Here is a 14,604-nt window from a genome sequence, read left to right on the forward strand (position 1 = left end):
ATGTCAACCTCTAAGTTGGTGACAGATCAGTCCTTGGCCATCCCCATGACCTCCTGTTCCTTGTAGGGAGTGAGGACTCTGATGTCTGGCACCCCGCCGCTCCTCTGGGACACGCACGTCTGTTGTGGACCAACTCTCTTGCGGAAACTCAGATGGAGCATCACACGTATTGTTTATCGCTAAGGTGGGTGAGGTGGCCACCGGAGGGTGGGGGTGGCTTGAGGGGGGTCTGTTTGTCTGGGGGGGTTGGGTAGATGGGCTCTATGGGAGGGGGAGAATGGGGAGTAGGTGTGGGGGATGAGGATTATGGGGGGATCAGTGTGAGCAATACTGCTAGTGTTGCACGTTTTACTTGAGTGTAAATCGCGTTTATTGGAGTGTATTAACATGCCTCCGTTTAAAGGCCGTGTGCTTAACACTGCTAGGCTCTATGTATGTATTTTCAGCTCGGGAGTCGCCAGGTGCCGTATCTAGACACCTCACAAATATTCCAAGGTCAGGTTCAAAGTAATAAAACGATACACCGATTAGTAAGTTCCAAACGATCAATATTTATTATACAAATATAATAAATACGCATGCACACGCTAAGTGACTAAGCTATAACTAAACTAAGCGATCAGAATACTTAACTAAACAGGAACAGGCAAGGTCAGGGAGCGAGGCCTTCGTTCCGATCTTTGTCTGTAACCTTCAGAGAGTGTGCTGGTCGCTGGGGGTCTAGTGGGCCTGGTTCGCGTAGCGAGCGTCGTATTGTCACTTACGGTTCGGCGGCTGGTGCTCAACGGCTGGAGTCAGGATACAATTCAAAGTTCTTGGTCGAAGTCAAAGCCGGAGCACGAAACAACAGACAGGACCATGTGTGGGGGTCTATCTTTATAGGGCCCCAATGTCCGTGCCTCTTTTGGGGCGGGCTTTACCTTCCATGCATTGATTGGATCGATTCTCAATCGATGTCTCATTAATTCCCCAATCTGAGGGTCTCTCCTCGATGGAGGGGGCGGTCTCTATGGTCTTTTGTGGTGGATACCTCTGGTGCCGCTCTGTCTGGACATCCACTTAAAGTATCTATTCAAAACCCAAATGTTGCCATTGTGTGTGCCCAGATCTGGATTGCCTCATTAATATGCAAAGCGTTTTGCTATTAACACCTTTGGTTTGAGATCTTCCACCTGGCCAGAAACTGGTTTTGCTGCTTGCAAAATGCTAATCAGTCTTTGCAGACTGCTGTCTTGGCTAAACTGCTTTTTCCCTGCAGTCTTAGCAATTCTCCATCTTGTTAGTCCAGTGTCCATTTTAGGTGGCTACACTAGACAGGGGTGATGTACCATCAATTGGACTCGAGTCGTGAAGAAGTTCCATATATCAGGCTTAAATCAACTAGTTGTGAGCCCGACAGTCGATTTACAGAGAAAGGCCGACTGCCGGGTCCTACGGGTTCTTATACCCCGCCTCGTAGGCGGGACTACTTGCCTCTCGGCCAATGGGTGAGCAGTCACATGACTAGCCTCAACCAATCAGCAGAGAGGCATATGACCGACCTGAGCCAATGGCAGATAGGTACCGTAAACCTCCTAGTTATACCACCACAAGGGGCTGGTTTAGTACAGTGGGCTAAACAGCTGGCTTGTAATACAGAACAAGACAGCAGCGCTGGTTCAATTCCAGTACCGGCCTCCCCGAACATGCGCCCGAATGTGGCGACTAGGGGCTTTCCACAGTAACGTCATTGAAGCCTACTTGACTAGGCAGCACGGTAGCATTGTGGATAGCACAATCGCTTCACAGCTCCAGGGTCCCAGGTTCGATTCCGGCTTGGGTCACTGTCTGTGCGGAGTCTGCACATTCTCCCCGTGTGTGCGTGGGTTTCCTCCGGGTACTCCGGTTTCCTCCCACAGTCCAAAGATGTGCAGGTTAGGTGGATTGGCCATGATAAATTGTCCTTAGTGTCCAAATTGAAGCCTACTTGTGACAATAAGTGATTATTATTATTATTACATGGGTGGGTGGTGCACCAGGTGCTGGGCAGGGACGGTGCCAGGCAAATTCTCATGAGGGGGAGGGAAGGGGTCCGGACCCAATCTACCCATGCAGCCAGGTGTAGGTAGTTGATCTTCTTACGGCACTGGGGGCCAGTCCTCTTTGTCATTGTCCCCAAGCTGATGGCCGCTGCCACTTCCTCCCAAGGGCACTGGCTGCCCTGTGGCTGACCCACCGAGACCCTTGGGGGAACAGTCCGGTCGACATCCCCGAATCGTGTGGCCGGTCTCCTGGGTGGCATGGCTGCGTGCTATGTGGGGTTGGCTGTACAGGAGTGGTTTAAATGCCGCTCTCTCTTGTTAGCGGGTGGCAAGAGAGTGCGGTCATGATGAATCTGCTGGTGAGTTTCCCATCGCTATCTAACGACACGCGGCACTTTTTTGGGCCCTGGGGAGTTTCTCATCAGTTTAGCCCACACTTAGAAATATTTTCATCACTGGGGAGCTGAACTCCGAGATCGGACTGACAATTTGAAAGGGCGCTCCAAGAGCTGTGGATCCCCCACACACCCCCGCCCATGCGCAATGGCACCCTACACGCACATGGACATTACCCCAGACCCCTCCAAGTGAGGACACCCCGCTATGGGGTCCCTGGGAGCCCCCTTCTTCAGGCCCATGCGGCACTTACAGGCCCATTTTTACAGGCCCCCCCTTTCCAGGACTCCCCAGCCTCACAGAGGCCCCTATTTACCTGCCCTGCACCCTCCCCATCCTTCATACCCCCCTCCACCTTCTTTTCATGGGCATGGAGCCCTCAGGCCCTGAATCTAGGCAGTGCCACCCTGGCACCTTGGTAATGCTACTGCCGGCTACTGCAGGGTGGCAGTGCCAAGGTGCCTGCGTTCAAGGGAGAGGGCCACCCTGCACCATCACTGGCCACCCAGGGGCCTCAGATGGCCTGAGAACCCTCCCGGATGCCGTTCCACCTGTTCTATGTTTGTGTGGACCAGTACTGTGGCCTGTCTGGGGAGGCCAATGTAATGTTCTCTGTTTTGTAAATCAGGATGTCTTGAGAACACAGTGTTGAACAAAGAACATCAAGCTAAGTTACTGATCAAAGCTCATTTATTCACACGACTTAAATAAGATTCGAACAGTCACAAGGTATAAATTATTAAACAAAACTGTATGATATCTCTAACTACAGAACTCTATACTATGCAACTAATCTATCTTACGCCTAAACACCTTCTCCCAGGATCCCAGGAATCACATGATATTTACATGACTACTCCTGGGGCGGGATTCTCTAATCCTGCGGCAGAGTGTCCACGCCGTCGCAAACGCCGTCGCGTTTTATGATGGCGTGAACGGGCCGACCCGACGACAAATTCTGGCCCCTACAGGGGGTCAGCATGGCACTGGAGCGGTTCACGCTGCTCCAGTTACTGATCCCGACACGAACTGGGCGGCGCGGGATCCGCGCATGCACAGTGGCGCTGGCGCCAATGTGCCAATGCTCAGTGGCTTCCTTCAATGCGCTGGCCCCGACAGAACATGACGCAGGACTACAGGGGCCGACACGTAGGAAAGGAGGTCCCCAGCCAGAGTGTCCGACCTGCCGATCGGTGGGCCCAAATCGCGGGCGAGGCCACATCGGAGGCCCCCCTGGTGTCGGACCCCCCCCCCCCCCCCCCCCCCCCCACCCACCCAACAGGCCGCTCCCCGACCCTTCCATGCCGAGTTCCCACTGGCTGAGAGCAGGTGTGGAAGGCGTCGGCGGGACTCGGCGTTTTCACAACGGCTGCTCAGCCTATCCCGGACCGAGAATCGGCAGGCCAGCCGCGTAGACCGGCCTCCGACCGGCGGCGCGCCAATGGCACCGATTCTCCGCTCTGCAGAGAATCGCGTGCCGCCGTCGGGGCGGCCTGGTGCAATTCCCACCGGTCTCGGGGATTCTCCGGCCCGTCCCCCAGCTGAGAGAATCCCGCCCCTTATCTCCATCTGATGGTGAGAAGTATTAACATCAAATTGTTAACCCTTTGTATTCCTTACAATATACATATTGTTACAGCCGGGAGGTCCCGGGAGGCCGGTGGATACCAGGAAGACTTGCCTAAGTAGGTTTAAACCCTTCTTAGGTGTGCGCTGTTTGGTCATGCCCCTTTTGTGTGGAGTTCTGATTCCGCCCCTCGCGAGATCTGGGTAAATCTCACAAGTCGTAAAGGCTGTCAGGAAGCCCATGGGAGGCCTCTCCCGGAATCTACCGGCCGCGCCATGCACCTGCGCGAGCATAACGCGGCAGGTAGATCACGCCCCTGTTGTGGGCTAAACTGATGAGAAACTCCCCAAAGGCAAAAGTGAGCAAATGGTGTTGGAAAGCAGCGGGGATCTTGTCTGCAGTCAACTGGAAACTCCCAGCAAAACCCACCACAAATGACACTTAGAAGCGTTTCCGTTAGATTGTGCCAGAGTGTTTCTTTCTCGCTGGAATCTATCTTTGCTGAGTTCTATGAAATATCTCCTAAAATGCCTTCCACTGTATATCTACTGACGGTGACCTAATTTTCCAGTTCACTTCACCCAACTCTCTCCTTACACCCTTATAATTTCCTTTATTTAAGTTTAAAACACTAATCTTGGATTTGCTCTTCTCTCTCTCAAACCGAATGCAAACTCTATCATGTAATGATCACTGTGACCTTGACCCTTATGCTACTTTGCTCTCTTGCCTTGTCCTGTCCACACTATTTAGTTTAAAGCCGTCTCTACCACCCTAGCTATGCTACTCACCAGAACACTGGTCCCAGCATGATTCAGGCGAAGACCATCCCATTTTCTCCAGTCCTGGTGCCTGCGCCCCTTCAATCAAAACCTAAATCTCCCACATAAATTGCAAAGCCATACATTGAACTCTCTAATCTTATTTATCCAACGCCATATTTGCTTGTGGTAATAATCCAGAGATGATTACTTTTGAGATTCTGATTTTTAATTCAATGCCTAATGGATCATACTTCCGAAGCCAACCCCTTTCCTAATCCTAACTATTGCTTTGGTGCCGAAGTGGATCACGGCCACTGGATTCATGGACTCCCACTGCAAGTTCCTCTCCCGCCCAGAGCAGATGTCCTGAAATCTGGCACCGGGCAGGCAACACAGCCTTCTGGAACCTTGCTCTCGGCTCAGAATGGTGTTGATCTCCCTGGCTATACTGCCCCTTACTAGCACTGCATTCCTTTTCATTGCCCCATTTGAATGGCTTCCGATATCACAGCACCATGATCAATTTGCTCATCCATATCGCAACTCGCACTTTCATCCGTAAAGGCTGCAAGAACATTGAAAATGGATAATTGTAAGGGCTTTTCTACTTCTACCTCCTTCATCCCCATTCCTGCTTCACTCGCAGTCACATCCTCCTGTCTCTGGCCATGGACCAGATAAGATGACCCTAACTTAAGGGATGTGACTACCTTCTCGAAGAGTGCCTGTGGTGCTGCAGGTAACGTTCCCCTTCCCTCACGCATTGCATGTGTCTGCAGCTCGGCCTCCAGCTCATTAACCAATTAATTATTTTACTAATTAATTTTTAATTATTGCCTCAAGTCCTGCTTGTGGTTATAGATTTTTATTTCAACAAATCTTCTACTTACCCCAATTGAAATTCCCTCGTTTACTTAAGATAAATAAAAAAAGTAGTCACCAGCCAGACACCTACCTGCTTCCCTGTGATATTGCACCTTGATTTTCCTCTCCAAACCCGGTTCTGACTAGTTCCTGGCAGCAACGGCTGGCTCCACTCAACTCCTGAACTCTCATGATCTCCTCTCCCGCTGTTAATGGCTCCACTCAGCTTTCAAAGTCTCGCCTCTCTTTGTACACTCTTCAGTCCAGCATTGGGAAACCTTGATGCTGCTCATCCATATTCAACCATTCATCTGTCTCACCCTGGTCAGGTTCAGCTCCCACAGGACTCCAAGCACCTGTCGCAGCCACACCGCAGAGGTGTAGTCTAGCTATAAGTAGTGTAGGCTAGTTTTCAGCCATGTTAGGCAATATCAATTTTGGCCCCATGCTGATATGTGCAGCTGATAAACAGCACGTTGAGCATCGGCTGCATGCAGCATTCATATAAATGAACAGACAGCATGAAAATGTTCTGCCTGCACTATCTACATCTGACATACGTCTGTTAACCGTGCATAACAAATAACATACAATTTTCGGAGGTACCCAATTTAACCACGGCAGGATATCTGCTGCACTTCTTGTGAAGTTCAGTTGAAGGAAAGGGAGCTGACCTAAGTAAACCCCTGGCAAGTATTTTAGGTAGATATCCTTAGTTTCATTAATTGTGTTAGAAATTGTGACAGGATTTGAAATTATTTCCCCGGTGACAAAAAGTATGTTTACGTTCTGGAAGCTTTACCACAATCTGAGAACATTTCAAACACTGTCGAAGATCCACTTACAAATGAACAATTTTAGGACGTTAAAATAAGGTCAGTGCCCCATGATCCATAAGTGTGGGCAGTACGGTAGTACAGTGGGCGGCAGTGTAGCACAGTGGGTAGCATTGTTGCTTCACAGCGCCAGGGTCCCAAGTTCGATTCCCGGCTTTAGTTGTCATAATATACATCCATGTATTTAATGGAGTGCAGCCAGGCAGTGATTGACACACAGGATGACCAGTGAGCACACAGAACACAGCAGCCAATCACCAGACAGGACACGACCACTATAAAGCCAGAAGGCACCAGTTTTCCAGCTCTCTTGGGATCCAGTCTCTGAGATAGACAGAGCTCGTGAGTATAGCCAGTGCAAACACCATGTGGTAGTCAGTAAGTCTGGTCAGGCTAGCATCAGGTCTCCAGTCAACTCAGCATAGTGTCAACCCTCAGTTGAACATGTAAAATAGTTAGATGTTAAATAAAATTGTGTTGCATCTCATCAAGTGTTGGAAGTCTGTCTCCAGCTACACTGCATCAAACGAAGTCCACATAGACCCAGCCTGCCCAACACATCATCGGTCACTGTCTGTGCGGAGTCTGCATTTTCTCCCGGTGTCTGCGTGGGTTTCCTCTGGGCGCTCCGGTTTCCTCCCATAAGAACTGAAAGACATGCTGTTAGGTGAATTGGACATTCTGAATTCTCCCTCTGTGTATCCGAACAGGTGCTGGAGTGTGGCGACTATGGGCTTTTCACAGTAACTTCATTGCAGTGTTAATGTAAGCCTACTTGTGACAATAAAGATTATTATTACTGTAGAATAAATAATTTCATTCAGCTGACTCCTCCATTGCTACAGCTGCCTACCAGGAATCTACTTGCCTCCGTGAAGTCAAATAACTCAACAATACTTCAAATAGTTTCCCTTCAACAACTCTTAACCCTTTATAAACCCAAGTTACAAGACTTAAATGCTATTCACATGAAGAGTTCTCTATAACACCTCTTGTCATAACCTTGATTGTGATCTCTAACCTCATTCTCTGTTTTTCTCATTTTATTTGTCCTCAGACTTTCCTCTCTGTCTACTTCTAAGCTCAAAATCTGTCATCTTCTAAGCATAGCTCCCCCCCCCCCCCCCCCCCCTTCTCCCTCTGTTAAAATGAAGGCCCATCATATAATCTTTGTCTCAAATCCTTCCTTTCCCACACTTGAAAATTGTCAGGCGTGAGAACCCAGCTTCTGAACTTTGAGTCAGATTAGTGTATGGGTTTGATTTGATGCTTTACATAGAATATACAGTGCAGAAGGAGGCCATTCGGCCCATCGAGTCTGCACCGGCTCTTGGAAAGAGCACCCTACCCAAGGTCAACACCTCCACCCTATCCCCATAACCCAGTAACCCCACCCAACACTAAGGGCAATTTTGGACACTCAGGGCAATTTATCGTGGCTAATCCACCTAACCTGCACATCTTTGGACTGTGGGACTGTGGGAGGAAACCGGAGCACCCAGAGGAAACCCACGCACACACGGGGAGGATGTGCAGACTCCGCACAGACAGTGACCCAAGCCGGAATCGAACCTGGGACCCTGGAGCTGTGAAGCAATTGCGCTATCCACAATGCTACCGTGCTGCCCTCGATGCCTTGATGCCCTTTCATCAATATAAATGTATCCTGTCATAATGATAAGCTAATTAAAATAAGTTGAAGTGTCGTGCACTTAATTGATGACTGTTGTAAGCCACCAACAGGTTTTAAATGCATGTTGCAGGCTATGATCGGAATGTATTTTTTTTTGCACAGGCTGTATGTAGCTTGATTCCATACATCTGGAATTACAAGAAAGTAATTTATGTTTTTTTTTGTCAGGTCGAGCTATATTTGCAAATGTTCAACAAAGTGAATGGCGACAGCTCTGGAATATGGGACATTTTTCTGCTTTGCGCTCAGTCACACAATCAAGTGCTTTTAGGTCAAATGAGGCCAGAGATCAGGTGCAATTCACGCCTCCACTTCACATTATCTAGACAATGTGGCTTTAGCTCTGTGTCCTGCTGCACTGCCATGTCACTTTCACCCTCTAGGTCTCTAAAGACCAAGGGTGCCAAATTTGTGACAACTTTCTGCAGTTCTGTGTTGTGCAGTCATCCACTACAAAGCAGTTGACTTTTTGACCTGCTCTGTGGAGCTGTATTTAAATCTGCACTCTGAAGTTGAAAGAACATTGCTTCCGAATGATGTTCCAACACATTGTGTCGCCCAGTTCGTTGAGTGCGCCTACTGCTGTTGCAACATGAAAAGAAACTAGTGTATGGGTTTAATTTCTTTTCTTTTGGAAACAGTACTGAACTACTGACCCATGTAGACCCTTAGAAGAACCTCTGGCACTTCTAAAGGACACTGGGCAACTTCTTCTTCGTGATCCCGTGATGCACCAGAAGGCTGACAAAGTCACTTTTACGGTCACAATCAGTGTCCAGTAGGAGAAGCCAGCTGTAGATTACATCTCAAGGTGATAGCCACCTCTGACCTTTATGCAGTCCTGGTGCTCACTGCCCATCCATCATATGGTCACTTGACAGCGACCTCTTTAACCATTTTACAGTCAGTGAACATTATCTATTGATTTCATTGATTGTTGCCTACATCTGCTAGGGACTCTAGAAGCCTATCTCTGCTCCCCAGCATTCCTGACATGGATTTTCTTTCTTTCTTGTTTTCAGAGCTCTGGCTTGTCAGGAATAGGGAACAGAGCCCAGGGAAACCTGGGGGAATCCCAGCAGTTGGTAACACAGTCAGCTGAAAACTACTGTCTCTTTCTCTCTCTCGCTCCTGTCACTGCTGAGGATACTTTTTGAAAGTTGAAGATGGTTACTTATTGGGAAAACAATTTTCTTCAATGTTTCAAAGCTGTTTCCTGCCAAATTTCTTCCTGAGGAGCAGATTTCACAATCGACCATGAAAAATGCAATGCGTTAACCCTCGTCTGCTGAAAAAGATGAGTACTTGCTCCACAAGTGCTGAGTGTCATGATATGCAAACAGGCAGCTAATAAACACATAGAATAGGACACGACCAATGAGCAGTCAGGACACTCAGGGGTGGGATCTCAGTATAAAAGGGATGAGGCACTCACACCCCTCCTCTTTCCACAGACCAACATCTGCAGAGTGAGATGTATCCTTAGCATCACACCCCAGCACGTGCATAGAGCAAGGCTGGTTCAGTTAGACTGAATTACTACATTTAGATTAGCAGAGAGTGGAACTCATTGAGAACTGTGCCAATAGTTCAATAAAACACATTGAACTCACTTCAAAGTCTGGAGCATCTTTTACTCAAAACTGCATCAAGTGGCAGCGTGTGTTATTCCAAATTACATAACACAACACTGAGCACCTTTCACTACCTTGCCCAAAATGGTCATTCTTCATTAGTAAGTCTGGACTGTGACTAATGGCAGGCTATTCGACAACGGTGGCTTCATAGCTGAGCCGAATCTTGTTTTCTGAATTTTCCTCACCTGCTTTCCACCAGAGGTCATTGGCAAATGTTCAGTAGTGGAAGCCTACCTGAGACCAATTGTCATGCCGTTAGTGCTGTCCTGCTGCCATCAAACTCCTTCAACATAGATATGGAATTGAATGAATATTAATTTTATAAAACTTTTCAATCACGTGATATTAGATCAGAAATATCAACTCATTTAACTCAAACTAATTTTTATGGCTTGCTCATTAATTCTCCCTCTGCACTTTCTCATATTTAGCTTTCGGTGCTTCACACCCACTTCTGACGAAGAAGGCTACTGACAGTTTATTCCTTCATTGATCCCAACGTCATTATTCAAGATTCTGGTCACATCTGGGTAGCCTGCTTGCCATATTTTCCTTTCACGCAGTCCTCATGAAGGAACAGCTCCAATTTTCCAATATATTTGGCACCTGGCCTTATATCTCCCAATGATGGGCCACTCAGTGGAAAACCTAAAGGGGTTGATTTTGGCCAGGGAAAGGTGGTATAATCAGGATGTTAAGCAGCTGAAAATGGGATATACAACCTTAACCAATTGCATTATACTGATGATTGTCTCCCTTTGGTTGCTGAAAGGCCTACCTGAAACAAGCCCCTTTTCCAACCAAGTCTGAGCCTCAATGACATAGTTAGGACTTTGATTGTAATTGTAAGATGCATGTTGTGGTAGCATGGCCCCTTTAAGGAGACGGGCATATTGACCACGTGACCAGCTTGGGAACCCCAGCCAATAGTGAGTTAGCACAAGGCCCTGGAAACAGGGTCCCCGGAAGTTGGATCCCGCACATGCGGGTGGAGCTCACCGCCTACGTGTATCACGGTTTCAATCAGGAGGCGGTCAGGAAAAGAAGGCAAAGCCTCTCCTGATTTTAGAGAAATATGGCAGGCTGTTACCGATCCTGCGACGCCCCATATCACAATCACACATTCCTGCAAATATCCTTCCCCACCTCTCTGAGCACCTGCCTATGGATCTCTGCTGACCCTCCCACCAGTTGTCTTGACACTGGAGGGTAACAAACCCCAACAAGACCTCTGTGTAGCACAAGCTGTACACCTGCTAAATTCAGATGAGGTTGGGCCACAAGTTCAAGGTTGCCTTTTTGATCACCAACTGGTTTCAGAGTTGCCTCATAAGGGTAGGTGGGGGAAACTAGAGGCAAACCAATAAGGGGCAATTTTTGTTTGGTAAAACTTGCGTTAACAGGGTAGGAGGGGCCAAAAATGGTGCCTGTAGTCTCACCATTCCTGCTCACCCCAGCACATTTCAGCAGTCAAAACTGAACCCTCAGAGTATTAGTAACACTCAATCATGCAAGACATCAGTAAAATAGCTTCTCGCCACAGTTTTGTGCAACCTCTCTCATCAATCTCATGTAGTCTCTCCTATCTCAAAGAATTTCTCTGATCAGTTGCTGTGATCTCTCTGATCAGCTTCATTTACCTCATTTCAGGCCTGAATTGGAAAACTGGAGCTTATGGCAGGTAAATTCTGATATGATTTTCAGGGCTCGAGCAGCTAATCAGTGACCATTAAGGCAGGCCGCTCGAAAAAAGCACAACATTTTTGAAAATGTTTAGAAAAATCAAGCTGCCGTCAGACTGCCCTCACTACCCTGTTCCCCCACTTCCCCCAGCCCTCTGACCATCATCCATCCTGCCTGTCTGCCTGCCTGTCTGCCTCCCTCTCTTAACTGGTGACTGCATTGGAGCACCTGATTGGTACCAACGACTCGCCTGGTTTATTCTGATGAAGTCTGAAGGCAGTTTAAGTTGGCACTTAGCCCTCCCGCATGCCACAGGAATTGCACCTGATTGTTTAGACCCCCAAATATTCTTTTAAATGAAAATGCACGACAGAGGAACCATACATGCCTTAGGACAGAGGGAGGCTTGATGGACCAGATGACCTTTCTTTTCTCCCTGAGCTTAACTATCTTCTTACATCTTTCTTCTCCTTTACTATATGTCCCCAGATGAGAGATGAATGAACAATGAGAGATGAGTAGCATATCGCAGATGAACATATTTTGTTACTTAGCGTATGTCTAGAAAAAAAGTCTAAGCTTAATTATAACATACGGTGATCAATAGCCAATTTTCAACCCCTATTGTGAAAGACATAAATCCTGCGAAGCAGTTTAAATGTGATGGTTTATAATGGCAATAAACTAAGCTAAGGTTACTGTCTGAGTAGATCTCATAAACCTTCCTGTACATTTTAATTAACAATTTTCTTAAGTGGAGAAAACGTCTTAGATTTAGTTACTCTTTGTACCATCTCATGGAAGATCTATAACCAGGTACATTTCCATATGAAATCACTCATCAAGAATTGTGCCTTTAAAAAAAAATTGATATCCCTCCTCAGCCACTTGAAGCTATTCTCCATCCACCCCTTCCCCAAACTCCAGTGTGTTTACTGCAAATTGCTTCCATACCAGGCATGTTTGCCATGTCATGCCAGTGTTAGACTTGAAGCAGTAACAGTTTGAATTGCCCTCTGATGCTGCTAAATCAACAGTTTTCCATTCAGATAAACTTTTCAATTGTATAAAGTAACGAGCTGTAGAACTGTAACTTTAAAAAATAATTCTCTTCTTCAACATTTGAATCAACCATTTGATTCTTAGACTATAAGAGCATAAGACATAGGAGCAGAATTACGCCACTTGGCCCTTCGAATCTGCTCCACCATTCAATCATGGCTGGTATGTTTCTCATCCCCATTCTCCTGTCTTCTCCCCATAACCCCTGATCCCCTTATTAATCAAGAACCTATCTATCTCTGTCTTAAAGACATTCAGTGATTTGGCCTCCACAGCCTTCTGCGGCAAAGAGTTCCACAGATTCACCACCCTCTGGCTGAAGAAATTCTTCATCATCTCTGTTTTAAAGGATCGTCCCTTCAATCTGAGATTGTGCCCTCTGGTTCTAGTTTTTCCTACTAGTGGAAACGTCCTCTCCACGTCCACTCTATCCAGTTTTCGCAGTATCCTGTAAGTTTCAATAAGATCCCTCTCATCCTTCTAAACTCCAACGAGTACAGACCAAGAGTCCTCAACCGTTCCCCATACGACATTCTTCTCCACTTTCTGCCCGGAAGCGCAAGCTTCTTTTCCCAGTGATGCTTCCAAAAAGGGAATGGTACTACAGAAGAGAGGCTGGGACAATTTTTCCCCTTTTCTCCTCACCTCTCAGTTGCCTGCAATGAGATGTGTTTGAGAGGGAGTATTTTAAATCCTTTTGAGTATTATGATTTTAGTCATAAATATGAAGCAGGTGAGTATGAAACAAAAGAAAGGAGAAGGTGTATTCACACAACACCTCAAAGTGTAAATTCAACGAAACACATTCACTGCCTCAGGCACACAGACATACACAGAAATAAAGATGGATTCGAGAGACAAAGCATGTGTTTTAGGTTATTAACAGAAGAAAATACAAGTAAATCAAGTGTTCAAATTTTAGTTCTTTAAAAATGCACGTGGAGCTGGCCCAGATGGAATCTGTCTCGTGGTTCTTTGGATGAATGGAAGTTAGAAGTCTCTTGATCTCCAGACAAATTAGGATTAGGATTGCTGAGGTAAACTTTGCAGGTAAACACAAATTAGTCCCTCTCTCATGCTGCCTGGATTAACTGGTTTTCATGCAGGGTTCTGCCCTCCTTGCTGGAGGATGGTCCCTCTGTCCTGTTGGTTTTCACACTGCCATTTTCCCTCACTGGTTCAGGGAGTAAATGAATGCCTGATATGAAACCAGTTTTGGTCATATGACCACCCCTTCCAAGATCAGTACTCCCAGCAGCCTCATAACTAATTTGATTTGAGGTGACAAGCCGCTGCTACACAAGGACGTTTAAGTGGCAGCTGTTCACACCTGCTTGCAATGAACTAGTTTCTCTGCATTTTACTTTGTTAAGGGGCCAGTTTGAAGACCGTATGCCGGGAGGGGCTTTTGATTTTGAATTTTGGTAAATATTCGGTCAATAGGAGATGTAAATTCAGAAGTGGTTTCACCTGGTCATCTTGGGTCAAGGTAGTACTTCAAATGACATGTTGTTATTGTATTGTAAAGAAAAAAATGTTGTCATAATATGCTCACGTCATACGACACATATGTGACAATGGGGAATTATGCACCAGGTCACATCCTATTGTTCCAAGTGTGGTGTATAACCCAGAATTGTGTCTGTTAATTTATTTTCTCTAATCTATTCTTCTTGCCCTTCACAGTAAGTATAAATACTAAGGCATGATACCACAAACAGTTTTACCTCATACAAATGGCCATTTATCATGAGAACAGCAGCATGTTAAACATCATGGGCACCACAGACTATCTGAGTGCTTCTGTACTTTCACTTACAGCAGAGTTCTTTGAATAGAGTTTAGGGCCAAATGTATCCTCGGATTTCACCCTGATGCCCAAATGAAATTGTGCCTCTGGTTTCAGTTACATAGAACCAGTGAGCTGTCCAACACCTTGGCTCACAGGTAGATCCTGAGGAAGGAATACATTTTTAAAAATAATAATTTTTATGGGATGTGAGCTTTGCTGGCTAGGCCAGCATTTGTTGCCCATTCCTAATTGCCCTTGAGAAGGTGGCAGTGAGCTGCCTTCTTGAACT

This window comes from Scyliorhinus canicula, chromosome 3 (genome assembly GCF_902713615.1).
Source record: "Scyliorhinus canicula chromosome 3, sScyCan1.1, whole genome shotgun sequence".
Classification (NCBI taxonomy): domain Eukaryota; kingdom Metazoa; phylum Chordata; class Chondrichthyes; order Carcharhiniformes; family Scyliorhinidae; genus Scyliorhinus; species Scyliorhinus canicula.